The following is a 26,548-nucleotide window of genomic DNA, read 5'->3' on the forward strand; positions in this document are numbered from 1 at the left end:
ACAGACTGGCAAACTGGATAAGGAGTCAAGACCCATCAGGGTGCTGTATTCAGGAAACCCATCTCACGTGCAGAGACACACATAGACTCAAAATAAAGGGATGGAGGAAGATCTATCAAGCAAAAGGAAAACAAAAAAAGGCAGAGGTTGCAATCCTAGTCTCTGATAAAATAGACTTTAAACCAACAAAGATCAAAAGAGACAAAGAAGGCCATTACATAATGGTAAAGGGATCAATTCAACAAGAAGAGCTAACTATCCTAAATATATATGCACCCAATACAGGAGGACCTAGATTCATAAAGCAAGTCCTGAGTGACCTACAAAGGGACTTAAACTCCCACACAATAATAATGGAAGAGTTTAACACCCCACTGTCAACATTAGACAGATCAACGAGACAGAAAGTTAACAAGGATATCCAGGAATTGAACTCAGCTCGCATGAAGTGGACCTAATAGACATCTACAAAACTCTCCACCCCAAAACAACAGAATATACATTTTTTTCAGCACCACACCACACTTACTCCAAAATTGACCACATAGTTGAAAGTAAAGCTCTCCTCAGCAAATGTAAAAGAACAGAAATTATAACAAACTGTCTCTCAGACCACAGTGCAATCAAACTAGAACTCAGGATTAAGAAACTCACTCAAAACCGCTCAACTACATGGAAACTGAACAACCTGATCCTGAATGACTACTGGGTACCTAATGAAATGAAGGCAGAAATAAAGATATTCTTTGAAACCAATGAGAACAAAGACAACATACCAGAATCTCTGGGACACACTCAAAGCAGTGTGTAGTGGGAAATTTATAGCACTAAATGCTCACAAGAGAAAGCAGGAAAGATCCAAAATTGACATCCTAACATCACAATTGAAAGAACTAGAAAAGCAAGAGCAAACACATTCAAAAGCTAGCAGAAGGCTAGAAATAACTAAAATCAGAGCAGAACTGAAGGAAATAGAGACACAAAAATCCCTTCAAAACATTAATGAATCCAGGAGCTGGTTTTTTGAAAAGATCAACAAAATTGATGGACTTCTAGCAATACTAATAAAGAATAAAAGAGAGAAGAATCAAATAGATGCAATAAAAAATGAAAAAGGGGATATCACCACCGATGCCACAGAAATACAATCTACCATCAGAGAATACTACAAACACCTCTATGCAAATAAACCAGAAAATCTAGAAGAAATGGATAAATTCCTTGACAAATCCACCCTCCCAAGACTAAACCAGGAAGAAGTTGAATCTCTGAATAGACCAATAACAGGCTCTGAAATTGTGGCAATAATCAATAGCTTACCAACCAAAAAGAGTCCAGGACCTGATGGATTCACAGCCGAATTCTACCAGAGGTACAAGGAGGAACTGGTACCATTCCTTCCGAAACTATTCCAATCGATAGAAAAAGAGGGAATCCTCCCTAACACATTTTATGAGGCCAGCATCATCCTGATACCAAAGCCTGGCAGAGACACAACCAAAAAAGAGAATTTCAGACCAATATCCTTGATGAACATTGATGCAAAAATCTTCAATAAAATACTGGCAAACCAAATCCAGCAGCACATCAAAAAGCTTATCCACCATGATCAAGTGGGCTTCATCCCTGGGATGCAAGGCTGGTTCAACATACACAAATCAATAAATGTAATCCAGCATACAAACAGAACCAAAACAAAAACCACATGATTATCTCAATAGATGCAGAAAAGGCCTTTGACAAATTTCAACAATGCTTCATGCTAAAAACTCTCAATAAATTAGGTATTGATGGGACATATCTCAAAATAATAAGAGCTATCTATGACAAACCCACAGCCAATATCATACTAAATGGGCAAAAACTGGAAGAATTCCCTTTGAAAACTGGCACAAGACAGGGATGCCCTCTCTCACCACTCCTATTCAACATAGTGCTGGAAGTTCTGACCAGGGCAATCAGGCAGGAGAAGGAAATAAATGGTATTCAATTAGGAAAAGAGGAAGTCAAATTGTCCCTGTTTGCAGATGACATGATTGTATATCTAGAAAACCCCATTGTCTCAGCCCAAAATCTCCTTAAGCTGATTAGCAACTTCAGCAAAGTCTCAGGATACAAAATCAATGTACAAAAATCACAAGCATTCTTGTACACCAATCACAGACAAACAGAGAGCCAAATCATGAGTGAACTCCCATTCACAATTGCTTCAAAGAGAATAAAATACCTAGGAATCCAACTTACAAGGGATGTGAAGGACCTCTTCAAGGAGAACTACAAACCACTGCTCAATGAAATAAAAGAGGATACAAACAAATGGAAGAACATTCCATGCTTATGGGTTGGAAGAATCAATATCGTGAAAATGGCCATACTGCCCAAGGTAATTTATAGATTCAATGCCATTCCCATCAAGCTACCAATAACTTTCTTCACAGAATTGGAAAAAACTACTTTAAAGTTCATATGGAACCAAAAAAGAGCCTGCATCACCAAGTCAATCCTAAGCCAAAACAACAAAGCTGGACGCATCACACTACCTGACTTCAAGCTATACTACAAGGCTAGAGTAACCAAAACAGCATGGTACTGGTACCACTACAGAGACATAGATCAATGGAACAGAACAGAGCCCTCAGAAATAATGCCACATATCTACAACTATCTGATCTTTGACAAACCTGACAAAAACAAGAAATGGGGAAAGGATTCCCTATTTAATCAATGGTGCTGGGAAAACTGGCTGGCCATATGTAGAAAGCTGAAACTGGATCCCTTCCTTACACCTTATACAAAAATTAATTCAAGATGGATTAAAGACTTACATGTTAGACCTAAAACCATAAAAACCCTAGAAGAAAACCTAGGCAATACCATTCAGGACATAGGCACAGGCAAGGACTTCATGTCTAAAACACCAAAAGCAATGGCAACAAAAGCCAAAATTGACAAATGGGATCTAATTAAACTCAAGAGCTTCTGCACAGCAAAAGAAACTACCATCAGAGTGAACAGGCAACCTACAAAATGGGAGAAAGTTTTTGCAACCTACTCATCTGACAAAGGGCTAATATCCAGAATCTACAATGAACTCAAACAAATTTACAAGAAAAAAACAAACTACCCCATCAAAAAGTGGGCAAAGGACATGAACAGACACTTCTCAAAAGAAGACATTTATGCAGCCAAAAAACACATGAAAAAATGCTCATCATCACTGGGCCATCAGAGAAATGCAAATCAAAACCACAATGAGATACCATCTCACACCAGTTAGAATGGCCATCATTAAAAAGTCAGGAAACAACAGGTGCTGGAGAGGATGTGGAGAAATAGGAACACTTTTACACTGTTGGTGGGACTGTAAACTAGTTCAACCATTGTGGAAGTCAGTGTGGCAATTCCTCAGGGATCTAGAACTAGAAATAGCATTTGACCCAGCCATCCCATTACTGGGTATATACCCAAAGGACTATAAATCATGCTGCTATAAAGACACATGCACACGTATGTTTATTGTGGCACTATTCACAATAGCAAAGACTTGGAACCAACCCAAATGTCCAACAAGGATAGACTGGATTAAGAAAATGTGGCACATATACATCATGGAATACTATGCAGCCATGAAAAATGATGAGTTCATGTCCTTTGTAGGGACATGGATGAAACTGGAAACCATCATTCTCAGTAAACTATTGCAAGGACAAAAAACCAAACACCGCATGTTCTCACTCATAGGTGGGAATTGAATAATGAGAACACATGGACACAGGAAGGGGAACATCACACTCTGGTGACTGTTGTGGGGTAGGGGGAGGGGGGAGGGACAGCTTTAGGAGATATACCTAATGCTAAATGATAAGTTAATGGGTGCAGCACACCAACATGGCACATGTATACATATGTAACAAACCTGCACATTGTGCACATGTACCCTAAAACTTAAAGTAAAATAATAATAAAAAAAGATTTACAACATTTTGCAATGTATTTTGAGGTATAGTAATGGATAGAAGTCTTTCTACCCATATTCCCCTCCCTCATCATCTCTATCAAGAGCATTTATTAAAAAGATTTGTTTTTTCCTTTGTGCCTAAGTGACATGTTTAATGAATCAACTGCCATGTATTCCTGGATTTGTTTTTGAGGTCTGTATTCGATTCTTTTGTTTTATTTGTCTCCAAAGCAATACTATACTAATGTAATTGTGAGTTTATAAAAATTTTTGTCAGGTAGATCAATCCTCTCACTTTGTTTTTATTTAGGAGCGTGATCATTATTCTTGGTCTTTTGAATTTTCATAGAAACTTTTAATCAGCTTGGCAATATCCACGGTGGAAGGAAGGAGAGAGAAAGAATTAAAGATGAGAAAGGAATGAAGGAAGAGAACAGGCATAAAAGAAGAGAAAAGATGAAAGAACATGCAAAAGAGGACAAAAAGAATAAATAAGTGACTAATAAAGTTAGGTTATAAATTGGGGTTATTCAGTATCTATAGAACATTTTGAGATAATTGACTTATGCTTATTCTTCTGATGAATGAATTCAATATATTCTCCATTTATTTGAACCTATTTATTTTTTGTAGTGCTTTATAGTTCTGATATATAGGTCTTCCTATCTTTGTCAGAGTAAATCTGACAAATTTGGTATTTTACACTAGTATCTATAATATCTTTACAATTTTTCACTTACCAAATTTGTATTCTTTATATGTAAAAGTAAGTTCAAAAGCAAATTAATCTTGTTATACTTGTTTTAACTTCAATGACTTATTTTTACAATCAATTGGATATTCTATTTATACAATCAAATCATTTTTAAATAATTCCAACTTTACTTCTTGCTAAATCATTACGCATTTTAGCGGGTTTTTTTTTTGTTTTAATTAACAAGCTAAGGTTTTCCGTAACAGATTCCTTAGAAGTGAAGATAGTGAGTATTCTCATCTCATTTCTAAATGCAAATGAATAAATGTCAATATTTCCCAATTTAGTACAACTTATGTTTTCTTTTAGAATAAAATCTTTATTAACAAATATAGGCATTTACTGTACTTTTAGTTTCCTAAAAATGTTTAACTTAATTTTTGATTACTATCAATGGATGTTGAATTTTATTGCCACTATTTAGATGATCATATCAACATTTTAAAATGTTTACCAGCTGGGTGCGGTGGCTCATGCCTGTAATCCTAGCACTTTGGGAGGCTGAGGTGGGTGGACCACCTGAGTTCAGGAGTTCAAGACCAGCCTGACCAACATGGTGAAACTTCATCTGTACTAAAAATACAAAATTAGCCAGGCGTGGTGACACACACCTGTAATCCCAGCTACTTGGGAGGCTGAGGCAGGAGAATCGCTTGAACCTCAGGGTGGAGGTTGCAGTCAGCCAAGATCTAGCCATCGCACTCCAGCCTGGGCAACAAGAATGAAACTCCATCTCAAAAATAAATAAATAAATAAATGTAAAAATATAAAGTAAAATATTTACCTCTTTAATGTGGTAAATCCCATTTACATATTTTTAATATTAAGCTACAATTGCCTTCCTGGAATAATCCCAAGTTATTCAGGATATATGATCATTTTTACATTTTTATATGTTAGGATTGCTAATATTTTGTTTAGGATTTTTGGACTTGATGGTTGGTGTTTGAAATTGTTATGATTTATTTTTGTTTACTTGAGTTTTGAAATCAGGGCTATGCTGATTTTATAAACTGAGTTGGAGAATATACTTTATTTTTAATTTTTTTGTAAGAGTTTGTATAAGCTTTGTTTTCTATTGTTCTTAAATGTTTAATTTAATAATTTAAGATTGAATTAATCTGATGGCATCTGGCTCCAGATTTTTGGATTCTATTTCTTTGGTTTGGGATTACTCAATTTTCATTTTCTTCTTGTGTCAGTTTTGAAAATGCGTTTATTAGGAATTTGTCTATTTGCTTCTTAAAAATTCTTCAGTTCTATTTTATCTGCTTAATTTAGCCATTTCAGCTTTCTGTAATGTTTGTACGTATCTTTTTATATTATACATTTAAGTATTTGCATATTATATTATTTTTGTTTTTATTTCAATCTACTTCTTATCAAATTTGGTTTAAAGTGTCTTTTGGCAGCTATTTGGCCCATTTAAATTTACTGTAATTATTGGTATATTTAGGTCTAAATATACTATCTTGCTAAATGCTTTATATTTTTTGTACCTGCCAAATATTTCTCTTTCTCCTTTCCTATCTTTTGGATTAAGGAGTTCCTTTATATTAGTCCCTTTTCCTTTTATGAGTCTAGAAAGTATATATTATTTTTCTCTTTTTAGTAGACACTCTGGAAATCATAACACATAAACTTTACTTATCAGCATCTAAAATTGATAATTTTATTTTCATTCCAAACAATGGAAGAAATTTAGAACACATTAATTCAATTGACTGAGTTTGTTGTTTGTAATGCTGTTGAACCTATGCATGTGAGTGTATGCAAGCCTCTAACAGCTTCATTATTATTGTTTTATCTACTATTGATGACTACTTAGATTTACCCACATATTTACCACATCACTTTCCTTGAATTCTTCTTGTGTCTCTGACTTTTAATTCAGGATCACTTTTTTCTTAGGATCACACTTTATTATTTCTAAAATTATTATTATTATTACTATGTAATTGACCATGCAAGAACTGGAGTCAGCACTCAAATCAGTCTCCAGGATCACACTTTAGAATGTCTTTACTCTCAGTTTGTGTGAACTTTCTCAGTGTCTTTACATTCAAAAATGTCTTTATTTCACTCCTAATCTTAAAGAATATGTTTCTCAACAATTTTAGTTATGTAACTATTTATTCCAGCATACAGAAAATTGTATTTTAATGTCATCCCATTGCCATATTGCTCTTGAAAAGTCATTGCCAATATAACTGTTACTCCTTTTTATGTAATTATTTCTACTCAATACTGCTTTTGATCACTGTTTTTGTTTTTTTTTTTTTTTTTGAGTTGATAGGTTCATGTAGTTTATCAGTTTTTTAAGACAAAACTGTTAGGGATTATATGTTTAAATTGCTTTTGTCCTATGCTTTTTCTCCTCTATTTTGGGGTCTTCTGTTTTACATATACTACAACTTCTCACAGTATCCTTTATGTTTCTGACCCTCCTCCTTTTCCATCATTTTGACATTTCTTTTACTATTTTTAATAACTACTTCTGTCTGATTTTATGGTTTCCTAATTTGCTCTCTGGATATGTATATATATTCTGTTAAAACCATCCACTTAGTTCTTAATTTCATTTATTTTTCTATTCTAGAATTTCACATTTGTTTCTTTCCAAACTTGCCATAGCAGTTTTTATAGTTTCAAGTTTCCTGTCAAAAATTTAAGGTTGGATTTTATTTACTCAAATTTGATAAGCATAGTTTTACTGTCTGGAGTTGATAATGTCAATAGCTTAGGAGACTCTATGTATCTGTGCTATCTGTAGATTCTGTTAGTTTCACTTGTGTTTTATTGTCTTCTTGCACAGCACCCCACTGCTTATTTTACCAAATTAAAAATAGTCTGCCTGAATTTTATGATCTTTTATAATCTATTTCTGCACTACTCATTCAATTCTGTTTGTCACTATTAACCATCATATACTTTCCAATCCAGTTAATTCAATATGCATCATTACTGCCTCTGTATTTTCCTTATGCTATTAATCATCACTGATGTTATCCATGCACCTCCTCTGGAGCTAAGTCCTACTCATCTTCCAGAGCTCACTTTTCACACTTGTTCCTTGTAAAGTCCAGTGCAACTATTCTAACCCATAAGGTTCCCATGTATGTCAGGAGTGTTTCCATGGTAAGCCACAGAAATTCAACCGAGGCAAGATGGAGAATTTATTGGCACTGCTGTATTTTTCAAGCTCTGCTGGATCCATTGATTTGATGTCATCAATTCTTCTTTATTCTTTTCCCATTTAAAAAATCTTTCTTCTTCTTTCCGTGTGATGACTTCTTGCAGCTCCAGGCTTATATTTTCAATTCAAATTGTAATTCCATTGGAAAAAGAAATTTCCTCCATCATTAGTACAAAAATAATTTTATAATTGACTTACATTTGCCTATACTAGGGTCATATTCCTGTCATTGTTGCTGGAATAATTAAATATGGTAACTTCTGGGTCATGCACCCCTCTGGCACATAGGCTGAGATGATGCAAATTATAATTCTGCAAAGGAAAATAAAGATACTCTTACCAGAAGAAAGGAAGATGTGTGATTTTCAGAAAAAACAGTGAGGTCCATCATATGCCTCACCTTTGGGCATTCTGAAGTGATAGTCACTAGAAATATTGCACTTACTTGTGTTTTAATGAATATATATATATATATATATATATATATACATATATATATTTGCTTCATCTTCCCAATTAAATACATCATTTAAAATATATTAATGGGTTTTATAAATCTTTTCTATCTCTCATGGTGTCTTTTTATTAGAGATTATAAAGCATATTCATATTCACTTCTCTCTATTTTGGACACATGCAAATAGTTTCTTCCTTGCAGTTAGGTGGAAATTGTGGCCAATCGGCCTTGAAAGGAAGGGGACTGTGTTACCTTTCATCTGAAGCAGTTAAGGTGGATGTATGTACCCTATATACTTCCAGTGATGTGGCAAATTCTGATGTCATTACTTGATATAGCAGCATTATAAAATGATGCAGATTTTGTCAGCCTGGAGTTCTAAGCGACTGTGGAGCAGTATCCTGACAACTTTTATTAGATATATAGCATGAGCAAGCAATGTAAGTTTGTTTTATTAAACCATCAAAAATTTGGGATTACTTTGCTTCGACATCATGTCCTAGCCACTCATAAACAATTTTTGAGTAATCAAGGCCAGGCACTAAGTACTGTTTATGAGAGAGTTGCTATTTGAGCATTACATTTTCAATTGTATGTCTTTGTAAAGCTGTGAAGTTTTAAGGTGTTTTCTCATATACTGTCATCTGGTTTTCACAACAATTATATGAGGTAGGTAAAGAAGGTTTTATTTTCTCTGTTTTGCAGGTTAATAAAATATATCTCAGATCTGTTAAGTGACATACTCAAGAACACACTCATATGAGACAGAGCTAGGACCTAAATATTCCAAGTTCAAGTCTGGAGTTTACATAGTCTAGATTTATAGCAAGTCACAAATTTAAAGCATTTTTTCTTCGCTGAATATCAATATGTCTTACCACCAAAAGTCAATTTTGTAATAATAATTTATATTACATAAAAGAAAGGTATTTTTACATTACATTTCCTGTCTTCTGGGACCTAGTATCCATATTCAGGAACTGTACAATCTCGGGGGGATTATATAATGAATGGTGCATTTCACTATTTAATATATATAAGTATCTTTTCCTTCTTTCAGACTTTTTTACATGACTATGTATTGTAACAGATTTAAAATACTTCTATTTGTAACTAAACTCAACTAGCCGATGAGTTCTCCGTGGGATAAAAAAAAAAGTAAACCTGCCCCTTCAAGCTATCTCAGTCATAGTCTGTTTTAAATGTTATCAGTTCAGAATTTAAACTTAGTATAGTGAACATTCTGGCTTCTACTGCCTCTCTTTCTCATGTGGGGGTGATCTATACGGGAGAGTGGTGACTGGGTTTACATTCTATCCTTTATCAGGACCCTGGAGGGGGCAGGAGGGAGTCTGGTCTGAGTGTGGACCTGGGTCCCTGCTGGCCTTTGCCTTCTTCTATGTGGTCTACGGTCATGCTGTGTTGGCACCTGCTTTTGGTGTCCATAGCCCTTTTCATGGTCCTGGTCATAATGTAAACCACTCTTGTCCACTGTATTCCCACTGCAATTCTTTTTTCTCCAGCCTTCTCAAAACTTCTCTGCCTGAGCATGGGAGAGAATTGCAGGGAGGAGGCTTCGGAAGAGTTTAGGAATTCTTTGCTGCTTTCCTAGCCCCAAAGAGGCTTCTGTAAGGCTGCCCTCAGGGCCATGTGGAGAGATACCTCCCTCAACCGCTATATTTGGTGTTTAGCTTCTCTAAGTAACTTAGACTTTCCTACACTATACCTTAGGTTTCATTTATAGTAAGTGCTTGTATTTTTGTGGGTTTTTTTGTTTTTGTTTTTGGAGACAGGATCTGGCTCTGTATCGCAGGCTGGAGTACTGTGGCATGATCGTGGCTTGCTGCAGCCTCCACCTTCCAGCCTCAAGGGATCCTCCTGCCTCAGCCTCCCAAGTAGCTGGGACTACAGGCACACACTACCACGCCCAGCTAATTTTTGTATTTTTTGTAGAGACAAGGTTTTGCCATGTTGCCCAGGCTGGTCTCAAACTCCTTGGTTCAGTGATCTGCTCAACTGAGCCTCCTAAAGTGCTCGGATTATAGGTGTAAGCCACTGCACCATCCTTTTCCCTTTTATTTATTCCAATTTTTGGCTTTTATCCCAAGACTGTGCCTTACACACTTCTGTATTAAGGTCCTAGTAAAATGCATAGTAGCTACTTAATGTGTGCTGGATAACAATAGTTTGGATGAGTTAATTGTACTTTCCTGTACTGTGTCTAAATCTACTGATTCTTCCAAATGTCTTCAAAATTGGTAAGCATCAAGTAAACGAACGATCAGAAATGTTTACTGATTTATTGGTATGTTAATTATAGTTCTTTTGAGCACAAGGAATAGGAAGATGACTGGAGCCATATTAGACAGAAGAGAGGTATTTGAAGAACACTGGAATACCTAATGTAACTCTGAGACCAGCAAGGGTCCAGTGAGCTCTCAGAGTTAATGGATACACAACACTGTGAATGCTTTCAGGACACTCTCTATTCTGTGCTACGAACACTAGCTTCCATCTTTCAGTCCATCTGTCAGGAAACAAAACCACGGAATTCCAAGCGTCACATATCACAACCTGACCAGCAACTTACTACTCTCCATATGTAGTTTATTTTTAAAGAATCTTCAGATCTAGCTCGACCTATCTTAGGTCAGATACTTGCCTCAGAACCAGTTAATGCTGATGGTAGATTATTATTACTGGCCTGATGAGAACCAAAAAGGTATCTGGTTTTCTCTTCAACGAGGTATTCCTGAATGAACAAATAATAACTCTACTGTATCCCTTGTATGTTTGAATATGCTTGTATGATTGAATAATCTGATTAACTTAAGAAGTGAAAGATGTGTCCAAGTTCATATGGTGGTATCATTTAAGCTTAGCAGTTTTTTTGAATCATTTTATTTCCTCACATAGATCCAACTTCATTGTGCACTTTATGAAAATATTCTTTTAATACATGGAGATAATAACTGAAATGATTACTATCCATTAATATGGATTAATAAGGCAGATCTAAATTAAATCATAAGAATTTAGTTTGAAATGCATTCAGAGTGATTTCCTTCAGTTTTGAAGCTTTTGCAATTCCCCACCAGACCCTCCTTTTTGGATAAACGCCCAAAATACTATCTATCTTTTGGTTCATTTAAGTAAGTGACGGCAAATGACTATTTCATTGGCATATGTTGTAAAAACATCTTTCCTGCTGTTCATGGGCTTAATTTTCCCACCACGTACCTCAGTATTCTAGATGCACAATGCTTCACAGGACAAAAAATGAAGCACCTAGTCCCATTTAAATATCATGGCACAATCTTCTTCGGTCTCTTAAAGCATACCACTTTTCATGAGGTCTGTATATTTAAATTATTTATAAAGGATTTAAAATGAGATTGTTGTTGGTTAATCAGTTTCAGCTGGGTTGACATTACCCTTGTTAGCAGCTAAAGAGATGGAGGGATAGACAAAAGAGTATAAATATGTTGAGGGAAAGAACTATGTGAAAATCAAGTAAATCACTCCAATGCCCATGTACTACATAAGAGCCTAAACTGTCTTTCTTTATGTATTTTGTGATAAGGCATTTATTTTTTATTTTCCTATGAAAAATAAGATATAAATATTTTGTGTTGGGTGTTTGAATTTGTCATCCAATATTTTATTTCTTATTTTTACAGTGATATTTAATGTTGAGTCTAATAGATGGAATGCTTTAAAATAGTTTTACACATAGAAAGCTTATAAAATCTGGTATTCATGAGTAAGTCATACCTTAAATACTTTCAAATAGTTTCATGCAATAGATAATTAAGCTGTTTAATAATGTAAAATTTAAACTCAGCAAAGTTTAAAAAACTAGCCATAAATGTCTGTGAGGTTATGAACTTTCAATCTCATTCAGGGCTAAGACTGTGCACAGTAATCCTCAAACAAGGTAGTTTTTACTAAGATAGGTGTTGTGATCTTGTAAATTGCTGAAGCAGGATATATGCATGTATGTACACAGGCATGTATATACACATCAGCAAATATATTTCATACATACATGCAGACATATAAATATCTATATCTGTATTCAATGTTAACTATGTCTCAGCACCCTTTAGCAGTCCACCAAAGGTATCAAAACATTGTCCATTTCTTCCTAAAAGTGTGAAATACAAGCAATTATCCATTAAATATGAAAAACCAAGTGGGAAGGTTGAAATGGAGACTGCTAGTCACTTAAGGATACCCTGAGAAGAGTGATTATTATTGTAACTCAAGGACTACTTCCTAAGATATTGGGATTTTATTAAGGGTGGTATGCAGTTTTATTGTATCAAATGTATAAATATACCTTAAAAATTAAAAATCATATTTTGTAACCCCTTTGACAGTAACTAGTGTTACTATACCACAACCACATGTAATTGTCATTGTCACATAATATTAGAATGATTTATGGGGTGTTAATTACTTGGTTCCAAACAATTATCAGTGAAATTTTAAGAATCTGGTTAGATATTTCTATATTTTTCATTTACCATTGGTCTCTAGAATATGTAAACCAAAAAATTACAGGTAATTGCTTCACATGTCCTTAGAGTTAAAAAATTATGACATAAAGGAAAAAGAAAACTTTCCCCGTTGTTGGAATTAGACCATATTTCATTTTTCAATTCAGTGTATTTTTCATCAATATTCCTTTCCAAAACTTGAGTGTGATTGTTTTTGTACTTTATTTTAGTGAAATGCTAATTAGAAGTGTTATAGCTAATCGATGCCATCAAAATAGTTCTTTTAAATAACCAGGACATGAACTCTTTAACAAGATTCAGTCAGTTCTATTTATAGTTCCCCTAAGCTATGAACTATTTGTACACCCATGTTTCTGCATAATGACTTTTCAGTGTGGTTTCAGTAATCATTCCAGAAGGCACAATCTCAAAATATCTATATGCATAAAGAATATATTTAAAATAAAGGCTAAATTGGCTGGCCATGCATTAAACCATTTGTCTGTGAAATCATTTTGTGAACTATCTCCAAACAGGAGATGTTCCAGCTGAGTGTAGGACATAGCAAACATTTTTTTTTTTTGCTTACCATATTATATCACCATAACTTCTTTTGGAAACACTTCTTCCTCTACGTGTCCTCTTAAACACTTCTTCCTTCTTTCTCTAAGATGGCAAGCCATTTTGAGAATTTGGACTTTATTTAGCCCACACAGGATTAGAAGAAGAGATAGACTCACTCTCAAACTACTTGCCTTTAAATACTTAATAGCTGAAATGAGAGGCACTGGTGATTTTGTGAAGAAAGTATGTTAGCACCAGATTCCCTCAATGTTAAAAGAAGAGGGGTGCAGAGAGTGAATAATGTAGGCTTCCCTGGAAGAACACTTGTCTCCTATGTTTCTGAATGAGAAGCTGTTCTCTCTCTCTCTCTTAAGGCTTTGGAAGGAAAAGCATTTAAAAGAGCCATATTTTTAGTTTCAAAACAAAAATAATTCATTTCTTTAGAGCTTTTCTTTAATCAAGAACATGCGTGAAATCTTTTCACATAAATGAATAATGCTTTTATAATTAACCTGGTCTTTTATAAGACAATATCAAAATATGTTGTGCTGCTAACTGCTATCTTTCTATCTTTGTGAGTGTGAAGAGAGACATCAGATTTAGACTTATTCATGATTTCAGACCTCTAGTAATAGAGAATAATCTTCATTATATACTTAATTTTAAAATATGCTCCCTTTTCTCCACTCAAATACCATCCATTTCTCAAATTATTAGAGTTAGATTGGCTAAAAAATATTCATTGTGCTTATTGTATGACTTTTTTTTTTCTAAATTTTAGGGCAAGCATGTTCCCTGACATTAATCTCTATCCAATATTTACCATAGAAAAGAGAATTAGTAGCTTAATTATAACTGTTTCTTAGTAATTTTTATTTACTAGCTTCTGCTGTTAATGTGATTTTAGAAAATAAAAATGTATTTATTTAGAAAATAAAAATGTATTTAGAAAAATGTATTTTCTAAAATGATTTTAGAAAATAAAAATTCTACAAACTAGACTGTTTCCTGATGTTTATTTATTTATATTTTTTATTATTTTATTTTATTTTTAATCATGGATGGAGGATCCCAGTCACCCATATCACAGGTCTTAATTCAGGTACAGGATATAAGTGTTGGGTAATTTTTCTTGCTGCCATGAAATAATTTTTATATGTCTGTTCTTATCTCTGCTATATATATGAACATACATACTTTAAAGTAGTGCATGAAGATAAAAATTTTAGGTGTGTTGAAAAATATAAAGATGTGGCATATATACAGCCTCCAAACGAAGGTACCTACACTGTCTCTTTTAGATAAAAAGTGAGTTATATACTCTGCCATTCAATAAGTACACCTATTTTACTTATATAAGCACATGACATCATCATTTAAACCAAACCGATTTCTAAGCACCACAGCTGTTACTAGTTATTTAGAAGTCTAATTTGAGCAGAATGTGTCACGCCAACTTTGCACACACGCGCTCACACAGGCAGTATTCACATTAAAACTTTCACCTCTATTAAATAGCAACAGTTCTTCAAAAATTCCAACACTCTACTCTTAACAACTAAATAAAATATGTGTCTTTGAGGAGTAATATGCCTATTTTATTTTTATTCCTTGAGGCAAATCTTGTATTGAGTGGTACAATTTTGTTTCACTGCTGTCACTTTAATCAGTTCTCAAAGATGCATGTGACACTGGGTGGGTTTAGTCTTCCAACCTCATTGTTTCACTCCTCTGAATTAAGGGCAAATCTCTGTGACTTTTGTTTTCAATGGAGGTCACACATATACAGCCATCAATATTGAAATAGCATTTTCTCATGCAAACAAAAGCTTTAATAGCCTCTACAAGGGTTTGCTCCTTAGGGAGAGGAAATTCAAAATGGCACAAGCCATCTGTTGTGGTGGGATTTTTAAGTTTCCTTGTGCAGTACCCCTCTCTCTCTGTCTCTCTCTCTCTCTCTCTCCCTTTTGGTTGTATAAAATGATGGCTTTATAATCCATTCTTAAATTTCAAGTTGACTAACTCATAAAAATAATAGTAGGTCCACAAACCATTGTAGATAGGTGCACTGTATGACCAGAGTAACTGAAAAAATCAAGTTTGCATTGTAGAGTCCGACAGTCAATTCAGTGTTTGCTGAAAAATACTCCCTATTGCTCTGGCCATGGAGTGCTCTGGGAGACAGGAAAGCTGTGGGTGGGCCCAGATAGGTGACTGTGCCATGAACCACTTATTTGTGTGTACCTCTGAAGCCTGACTTCAGAAGGCTTTTTGTTGAGCTGAAATTAATATGAAAAGCATTTTTTAGAACAAAGAACGTTCTTTGGGTTGAACTTGAATATTTCCCAGAAGTTCAGAGGGCAGAATTGGTGAAAGGAGATTTTTAAATCCCCAAATCCAGAGAGTGCACTATTAACTTTTACAATACTAGAGAAATTGTAAGTTAGTATCTGTTTTCACTAATAGATTGTAAACTTAATGCAAGCAGACACTGTCTCATTCATTCTATAGCCCTAATCTCTAGCAGAGTACCTGGTACATACTAAGTGCTGAGTCAATATTTGTGTGAAGGAAGAAAAAAGAAAGGAAGGTCAGAAGGCAGAGAGGATGGGAGAAAGGGGGAAAAATGAAATTAACAATGAAAAGTGAAAAGCTCCAAGTTCTTTAAGAAGCATTGAACCTTATAGATTACCAACTCTAAACGAAAATACTAAAAGAATCGTTTAAGAATAAAATCTACAAATTATGAAAAATGTTTTTAAAATGAAATATCAACCTGATACTAAGCTATTCTAGCTACCATACAGAATTGGCCTCCAGATATGGCATCCTTACTTTGAGTTTAGAATTGCGTGGGTTTTGAATAATTTAAAACCTCAGCTAGTCTAAGAAGATCATACTCATAATAGACTGAGGGTGAATAATGCTTTGGGCAAAAGTATGATTCCTCCTGTTTTAATAATTTTTATGTCACAATGAGGAATCCAGTAGTCAGCAGTAGCTCTCAAACTTTACTCAAAAATGAATTCTGGACTGTGTCTAATTCAATTTTCTAGACTGCTTTTTGCTATATTCAGATTAATTTGTAGTAATTAAGATTTGCAGGATGATGACAAAGAATGTTAAATAGGACCATATGAACAATGATGTGCATTTCTGTACAAGGACAATATTTTCCCTGTGACACATGCCTTAATTTCCCTGTTTTGTTTCACTCCATGAGCATAAGACCTAGAAATCACAGGCTATATAAGCAGAATAGGGTGTATAAAAGGAGACTGTGGTGAGTAATCATGGAAAGACAGACAGAGGCCAATATGTTGATGTTTCACTTTGTGGTCCCTTAGTTAGTTTTCTACATTCTATCTTGTTTTCATCTGGTTTAAGTCAGACTAGCATTGAAGCCCCACCTCACCATCACCTGGTGTTATTCCATTTCTCTGGACTAAAATAATACAACATAAATCTTGAAAGAATGAAAGAAAGAGACAGGAAGTAGCACCAGAGCCTGGGATGCAGATTTCCAGACTCCCAGGCTAGTAATCTTGGACATAGGGAGACAATTTCTTGTCACTGTATCATCTTTTTTTTTTTTTTTTTTAGAGACTGAGTCTCACTGTGTCACCCAGGCTGGAGTGCAGTGGCGTGATCTCTGTCACTGCAACTTCTGCCTCCCAGGTTCGAGCGATTCTCCTGCCTCAGCCTTCTGAGTAGCTGGGATTACAGGTGCCTGCACCACGTCCAGCTAATTTTTTGTATTTTTAGTAGAGATGGGGTTTCACCATGTTGGCCAGGCTGGTCTCAAACTCCTGACATCGTGATCTGCCCGCCTCAGCCTCCCAAAGTGCTGGGATTACAGGCATGAGCCACCGCGTCATCTTTCACCTTAGTTTTATCATTTGTAAAATGAAGTGCAGGACCAAATTACACCCAGGATCACTTTATGCTTCCAAGAACTAGGATCAAAGATAAAATTGTTTGATGGGTTCGATAGAAACATAAGGCTTTCCACTTGACATTGACTGGAAAGTGATTAAACAGTAATTCCTGGAGAAACTGTTACATAGGTGCTGTTTAATGAAAATACATAGGCATTGCTTATATAGAGGACTCTCATTCATTATTTTAATTTCATTCACAAAAAGACTGATTCAATTAAAGGCAGGTGAACCCTACATGATTATTTGTTTCAGTCTATTTCCTTCCAGCTATGCTAGTTGCCCAGCAAAGTCTATTCTCTCCATCTCTTTGAAAAATATATTTGGCTGGGCACATGATTGACCTACTGTAAACTATATTTCCTGGACTTTGCTGCAGCATCAGCTCATGGGACTCAGTTCTTGCCAATGGAATGTGAACTAAAATGGTGTGTACAGCTACTATGTCACTCACTTAAAAGGAATTTATTGTACCCCCTTCATTTTTTACTTTCATCTCATGAGCTAGAATAAAGATGTGACCATGACCCAACTTAAGCAAATAACAACAATACCCTAGGAAATTCAGGAGTACCAGATGGAAGTAAATGGAGTCCTGAATGACCTGCAGCAGACCGGTGCCACTAGCTGGAGCTTCCCATCCCCAACTATTTCTAGACAGATACTTGAGAGAGAAATACAACTGTTATCCTTCTCGATTCACTATTTCGGATCCATCTGTTATCTGACTAATGGCATGTTCTTCTCAGCAGGAGCTGGGTGCAGTCACCACAGCGGTAGACAGAACACTAAAATTTGAGAGAGGCACTGACTCTACTGCCCTTCCACAGCTGGTGCGCCCAAAGCTACAGTTCGTCATGAAAATCTCACTTCTTTAAAGACTAGGCCTTGAGCAAATGCAAAAGGAAAGTATAAAATAAGCCTTGAAGGAATTAATAGCCTATCAACCAAAAAAATAAAATAAAATAAAGCCCAGGACCAGATGGATTCACAGCTGAATTCTACCAGAGGTACAAAAAGGTACCATTCCTTCTGAAACTATTCAAAACAATTGAAAAAGAGGGACATCTCCCTAATTCATTTTGTGAGACCAGCATCATCCTGATATGAAAACCTGGCAGAGACACAACCAAAAAAGAAAATGTCAGGCCAATATCCCTGATGTTCATCGATGCGAAAATCCTCAATAAAATACTGGCAAACTGAATCCAGCAGCACATCAAAAAGCTTGTCCACGAAGATCAAGTTGGCTTCATCCCTGGGATGCAAGGCTGGTTAAACATACACAAATCAATAAACATAATCCATCACATAAGCAGAACCAATGACAAAACCCCATGATTATCTCAATAGATGCAGAAAAGGCCTTTGATAAAATTCAACATCCTTTCATGTTAAAAATTCTCAATAATCTAGGTATTGATGGAACATATCTCAAAATAATAAGAGCTATTTATGAAAAACCCATAGCGAATATCATACCGAATGGTCAAAAGCTGGAAGCATTCCCTTTGAAAACCAGCACAAGATAAGGATACCCTCTCTCACAACTCCTATTCAACAGAGTAGTGGAAGTTCTGGCCAGGGCAATCAGGAAAGAGAAAGAAATAAAGGGTATTCAAATAGGAAGAGAGGAAGTCAAATTGTCTTTTTGCAGATGATTCTATATTTAGAAAACCCCAGTGTCTCAGCCCAAAATCTTTTTAAGCTGATAAACAACTTCAGCAAAGTCTCAGGATACAAAATCAATGTGTGCAAATCACAAGCATACCTGTAGACCAACAATCGACAAGCAGAGAGCCAAATCATGAATGAATTCCCATTCACAATTGCTTCAAAGAGAATAAAATACCTATGAATACAGCTTACAAGGGATGCGAAGGACCTCTTCAAGGAGAACTACAAATCACTGCTCAAGGAAATAAGAGAGGACACAAACAAATGGAAAAACATTCCATGCTCATGGATAGGAAGAATCAATATTGTGAAAATGGTTATATGTCCCAAAGTAATTTATAGATTCAATGCTATTTCCATCAAACTACCATCACCTTTCTTCACAGAATTAGAAAAAACTACTTCAAATTTCATACAGAACCAAAAAAGAGCCTGTATAGCCAAGAAAATCCTAAGCAAAAAGAACAAAGCTGTAGACATCATGCTACCTGACTTCAAACTATACTACAAGGCGACAGTAACAAAAACAGCAGGGTACTGGTACCAAAACAGACATATAGACCAATGCAACAGAACAGAGACCTCAGAAATAACACCACACATCTACAACCATCCGATCTTTGACAAACCTGACAAAAACAAGTAATTGGGGGAAGGATTCCCTATTTAATAAATGATGCTGAGAAAACTGGCTAGCCATATGCAGAAAACTGAAACTGGAACCCTTCCTTTCATCTTATACAAAAATTAACTCAAGATGTATTAAAGACTTAAAAATAAAAGCCCAAACCATAAAAACCCTAGAAGAAAACCTAAGCAATACCATTCAGGACATAGGCATGGACAAAGATTTTATCACTAAAACATCAAAAGCAATTGCAACAAAAGCCAAAATTGACAAATGGGATCTAATTAAACTAAAGAGCTTCTGCACAGCAAAAGAAACTATCATCAGAGTGAACCGCAACCTACAGAATGGGAGAAAATTTTTGCAATCTGTGCATCTGACAAAGGGCTAATATTCAGAATCTACAAGGAACTTAAACAAATTTACAAGAAAAAAGAATCCCATCACAAAGTGGACAAAGGATATGAACAGACACCTCACAAAAGAAGACATTTATGTGGCCAACAAACACGAGAAAAAGCTCGTCATCACTGATCATTAGAGATATGCAAATCAAAACCAAATGAGATACCATCTCACGCCAGTAAGAATGGCGATTATTAAAATGTCAGGAAACAATAGATGCTGGCATGGCTGTGGAGAAATAGGACACTTTTACACTGTTGGTGGGAGTGTAAATTAGTTTAACCATTGTGGAAGACAGTATGGCTATTCCTCAAGCATCTAGAACCAGAAACACCATTTGACCTAGCCATCCCATTACTGGGTATATATCCAAAGGAATATAAATCATTCTACTATAAAGATACATGCACATGTGTTTATTGCAGCACTATTTACAATAGTAAACCAACCCAAATGCTCATCAATGATAGACTGGGTTAAAAAAAATGTAGCACATATACACCATGGGATACTATGCAGCCATAAAAAATAAAATGAGATCATGTCCTTTGCAGGGACATGGATGAAGCTGGAAGCCATTATCCTCAGCAAACTAACACAGGAAGAGAAAGCCAAACACCGCAAGTTCTCACTCATAAGTGGGAGTTGAACAGTGAGAGCACATGGACACAGGGAGGGGAACAACACACACTGGGGCCTGCCAGGGGTTGGGGGACAAGGGAAGGGAGCGCATTAGGACAAATATCTAATGCATGTGGGGCTTTATACCTAGATGATGGGTTGATAGGTGCAGGAAACCACCATGGCACATGTATACCTATGTAACAAGCCTGCACCCTCTGCACACGTATCCTGGAACTTAAAGTAAAACAAAAATAAATAAAATTAAATTAAATAAGCCCTTATGCACGAGCTCAGGAATTTGAGTCCAGCAGGGCAAAATAGTTAGACCCGTTTCTAAAAAAGAAAAGAAAAAAAAAAAGATAGGCACTAAATTTAGATAAACAGACATAATAGAGCTGTCAGACTGTATGGAATTAGAGCAATAAGAATTACAAAAAAGTATAAATGGAGCATTAGAGGTGCCTTAGTCATACTGGTTAAGGGTTATCAACTATTTCTTGGTGAGAAGAAACTGAAGAAGCTGAATCCTCCTCTGAATATCCTTTATAGTTCATTGGATATATTAACAATATGTATTTTTATTACTGATTGAATTTGCTCATTAATACATTTTTTGTTATTATTGTAATTCTATTCCTTAAAAAACCCATATGATAATTACAATAGATACCTATTCAAGTAGACTCCACCCAGTTTGGGGAGTTTATCTCCTAACGTCCAAATTGGTGAAACTAAGTAATCAGCATGTGGTTTACTTTTTTCGGGAGTGCTAGGTTCACATTTTATGAGATATGCTAACCCCATACTCACTTTGATGGCAGAATAAAATCAGTGTTCATTATTTTTTTCATGCAAAGAATCTTTTTTCTGAATGGCTCACATTTATCCTCCAGACAGTGTTATAGATACTGAAAATTCAGGGTAAAGTTACAACCCTTACAGTTTAAGGAAGGTGCTGGTAGCATTCTCTGATTTTGCTCTAATAACTGCTCTAATATATCTATACTTATTCCTCCTGGTTATTACTATTATTTTACCTTTTATTTTATTTACTTCAGTGATATGCTTTCTAAGTACTTAAGTATTAGGTCAAACACAATAGTTATTCTTGACTCATTGTCCAAATTTTCATATTTTTTGTATTCACAGTATATTGATACAGCAGTATTAAATTGATATACATCAGTATACATGTTACAATTTTATCAATTATATATTGAAATTACAAACATTTCTTGTATTTATATTAAGGATTTACCTAGAAATGGTATTTCCATACACTAGCAGCAGATTGTAAAGTAGTGGTCATTTGGGCAAATGTTTTCATTTTTTGAAAATTTGTTCCAAATTTTGAAGTTGAAATGTATATACATGTCATATTTTAATGATTAAATAAATAATTCAAGGGTAAATACATATACTTACATTGTCTTTTTGATGTCCCAAGTTCATATGCTACATTCCTGTTTCTCTACTGCATAGTGAAAGCAAATTAGATGTATGAGTATCCTTGTTATTTGACTGTGTGCTGTGACTGGTAATTTGGGGAAAATAGGTTGTTTCTCAAGGTAGGTTTTCCTTATCTGCATGCTCCAGGCATCCCAATAGTTAATATCTAACAACTTATATTGGTTGAATTCCTTCTTCCCTTTGATAGCTCAACTGAAGCTTGATGTTTATGGTGGAAATTGTCTTGATTCCTTTAGATGATATGAGCATCCAAGGAGTTTGAAAATGTGTTTTAATTAAGATTCTGCTAAATTTTACCAGACACCTACTTGGAAAACAAAGCAACTGAATAATTAACTCTGATGAGAGCAGATGCTGGTCTAATGACAACCTGTTACTGCTCAAGTGCATCATTAGTTGTTTTGCTATGCTCCTTTAATATGTCCAGAGCTCTCCTCTGTTAATGAACACATTGGTAGCTGGGTACTTAAAATAGTTCCTCATTCTGGACTGTTGTAAAAGATATTTCTAGCATCTGCAAAATTCTTCATTTAAATAATTTGGTCCCCTTTCATCAACCCCCTCCCTTCATCTATTTGGCATGTGTTTGGAACCAAGCACTTCTTTAGTTTTCCTTGTGGGGTTATTTTAGCCATACATCAAGCGAAGCTTACAAATTGATGAGAATCTAATGATGCATTTATTTACAGATGTGCATTTCATTTCCCTGTTATGTTGTTGAGGGGTAGGAAGAGTCGAAAGACTCCCCCTCCCTACCTCACCCCTGCCAGTGTTATGGGAATAGCCATGCATTTGACAAAATAAGAAATAGAAATAACCTCATATTTGATTTTATGTATAGTTGTCAAACATGAATTGGTACACATTCTCTTTAAGTGCATGGTTGATCTTTCAGAATAGCAATGTAGGAAATTATTTCTCTTTAATGATGCAATAACCCTATGCTGTAGTTTTTTTTTTACTATTGCATGCATTGTTTTTATATAAAATCATGGGTTTACAGTTTAAACCCTAGGCACAGCACAAAACGATCTGACAAACAACATAGGTTTTAAAACTGATGCAAAATAAGGGAATGTAGAATCCAATTTAGATTCCATGTTCAGAGCAGCAACACACATATTACATCTTGAAAAGCTTAAATATTTTTATGGAAATTCATTAACAAATGAAAGATGAATATGAAGAGTATACTTCAGATTACTTCAAATAATATTCTAATCAAACCAAAGACAATGAGTACAGAATATCCGTGAAGGGGAAAGACAATGATTTTTACATGCTGTGCTTCATAACATTCTGTGTACTATACATACTATAAATGTGTAAGGCAATTCCGCTGGAGTTGGTCATATACTAGGCAGGTCAATCAAGAGTACATAACAGGCCCTTTGGACTTTCTCCTCCTCCTCATTTCTACTTCCAATACCCAACTACCTTCATATAATAGAAGTTAATTTTAGTGTTCTTTAAATATTTTCTAACAAGAAAAAAGCTATACCTCAGAGTGGTTAAAATACTATACTTTATCAAGTCATACATAAAATATGGTTATCTACTGTGGTAACTAAGTTTTCAGAATATTTCTTTCCTTTTTTATTGTGAAGGGCAGAGGGAAATGGAACATGTTAAGAATTCGTTTTATGAAATGTGTTTCAGAATGGCTTTACCAAGTCATGATAAACAACTCCCTTTTATTCATTAAAAATTCTGGTTGATAGCCAAAAGCATCTTAATGTAGATGGCATAGAGAAAGCCTGTTTCTGTTTTTGCCTTTGATCTATCTCAAAGCTGTGTTCAAAGTCTGACATTAAATTCCTAGGTATTTTGTTATTTTTGTGGCCATTGTGAATGAGATTGTGTTTTGGTTTGGCTCTCAGTTTGGATGTTGGTGTACAAGAATGCTATTGATTTTTGCACATTGATTTTGTATCTTAAAACTTTGCTGAAGTTGTTTATCTGATCTAGGAGCTTTCGGGTAGACTATGGGGTTTTCTAGGTATAGAATCATACAGTCTGCAAACAGAGATAGTTTGACTTCTTTTCCTATTTGGATGCTTTTTTATTTCTTTCTACTGACTGATTTATCTGGCTGGAACTTTCAGTAGTATGTCAAATAGGAGTGGTGAGAGTGGACATTCTCGTCTCATTCTGGTACTCAATGGGAATGCTTCCAGCTTTTGCCTGTTCAGTATGATGCTGGCTGTGGGTTTGTCATAGATGGCTCTTATTATTTTGAAGTATGTTCCTTCAATGCCTAGTTTGTTGGAAGTTTTTAACATGAAGGGATGTTGAATTTTGTTGAAAGCTTTTTCTGCATTTATTGAGATGATCATGTGGTTTTTATAGGTGAAAAAATCTCTGCAATAAGCAGTACAAAACACTGCTCAAAGAAATTAGAGATGACAGAAACAAATGGAAAAACATACTATGCTTATGGTTAGGAAGATTCAATATTAATGACCACGTTACACAAAGCAATTTACAGACTCAATGATTTTTAATCAAATCACCAATGATGCTCTTCATGGAATTAGAAAAAACTATTTTAAAATTCATATGGGACCAAAAAAGAGCCCGAATAGCCAAGTCAATTCTTAGCAAAAAACAAAGGTGGAGGTATCATGTCACTCAACTTCAAACAATACTACAGTGCTACAGTAACCAAAACAGCATAGTACTAGTACAAAAACAGACACATAGACCAATGGAACACAATAGAGAACCCAGAAATAAAGCCACACACCTACAACCATCTGATCTTCAACAAAGATAACAAAAACAAGCAATGGAGAAAGGATTTTCTACTTAATAAGTGGCACAGAGATAACTGACTAACCATATGCAGAAGTTTAAAACTGGACCTTGTACCATGTACAAAAATCAATTCCAGATGTATAAAAAACTTAAATGTAAAACCTAAAACAATAAAAACTCTACATGATAGCCTAGGAAATACCACTCTTGATGTGGTCCCTGACAAAGATTCCATGATGAAGACACCAGAAGCAGTTGCAATAAAAACAAAAATTGACAAATGTGACCAACTAAACTGAAGAGCTTCTGCACAGCAAAAGAAACTACCAACAGAGTAAACAGACAACCTACAGAAAAAGAGAAAATATTTGCAAACTATGCATCTAACAAAGGTCTAATATTCAGTCTATAAGAAACTTAAATTAACAAGCAAAAAACAACCTCATCAGAAAGCGAGCAAAGGACATGAACAGACACTTTTCAAAAGAAGACACACATATGGCCAAAAAGCACATGAAAATAGTTCATTGTAACTAATTGTTAAATAAGTGCATATCAAAACCTCAGTTAGATACCGTCTCATACCAGTCAGAATGGCTACTATTAAAAGGTAAAAAAAAAAATAACAGATACTGGCAAGGTTGCAGAGAAAATAAAATGCTCATACGCTGCTGCTGGGAATGTAAACTAATTCATTGTGTAAAGCAGTATTGCAATTTCTCAGATAACTTACTATTTGACCCAGCAATTTATTATTGGGTATATACCTAAAGTAATACAAATTGTTTTACCGTAAAGACATATGCATGTGTATGTTCACTGCAGCACTATTCACAATAGCAAAGACGTGGAATTCAACCTAAATGCTCGATAGGCTGGACAAAGAAAATGTGGTACATATGCACTATGGAATACTACACAGCCATGAAAAGAGTCACATCGTGTTTTTTGCAGCAACATGGTTGGAGCTGGAGGCCATTATCCTATGTGAATTCATGCAGGAACAGAAAACCAAATACTATATGTTCTTACTTATAAGTGGGAGATAAACCTTGGGAACAAATGGACACCAGGAAGGAAACAACAGACACTGGGGCCCACTTGAGGATGGAGGGTGGGAGAAGGGAGAGATCAGAAAACTACATATCAGGTATTATGCTTATCAGTCCCCTGATGAAATAATCTGTACACCAAACCCTCTTGACACACAATTTACCTATATAACAAACCTGCACATCTATCCCTTAACCTAAAATAAAATATCAAAAAAAATCTGATATGAAAGTGGTCTTGCAGAAGTTGTTCTTCCTTCCTGTGAAACAATACTCACTTCACTTCTAGAGCTAAAAACAGTATGGAAAAGAGACATGCTATTCACTTATTCTGCCAGCAGAGAGGAAATATGATGTATTGCACATTCCAATTTCACCCTTTCATACCTAGGGTTCCATTGTCAATTTTTTTCTAATAAGATTTCTAATAGGCACATAGACTATGCACAATATTTATAGCTTTGTACAAGTAATCAGGGATTCCTAGAATGCTATGGAACTGGTAATAATTCCTGATCCTCAAAGAAAGGATGTGCCATAGAGGAAAAGCATAAGACATTAAAGGA

The sequence above is a fragment of the Nomascus leucogenys genome, chromosome 22a (genome assembly GCF_006542625.1).
Source record: "Nomascus leucogenys isolate Asia chromosome 22a, Asia_NLE_v1, whole genome shotgun sequence".
NCBI lineage: Eukaryota > Metazoa > Chordata > Mammalia > Primates > Hylobatidae > Nomascus > Nomascus leucogenys.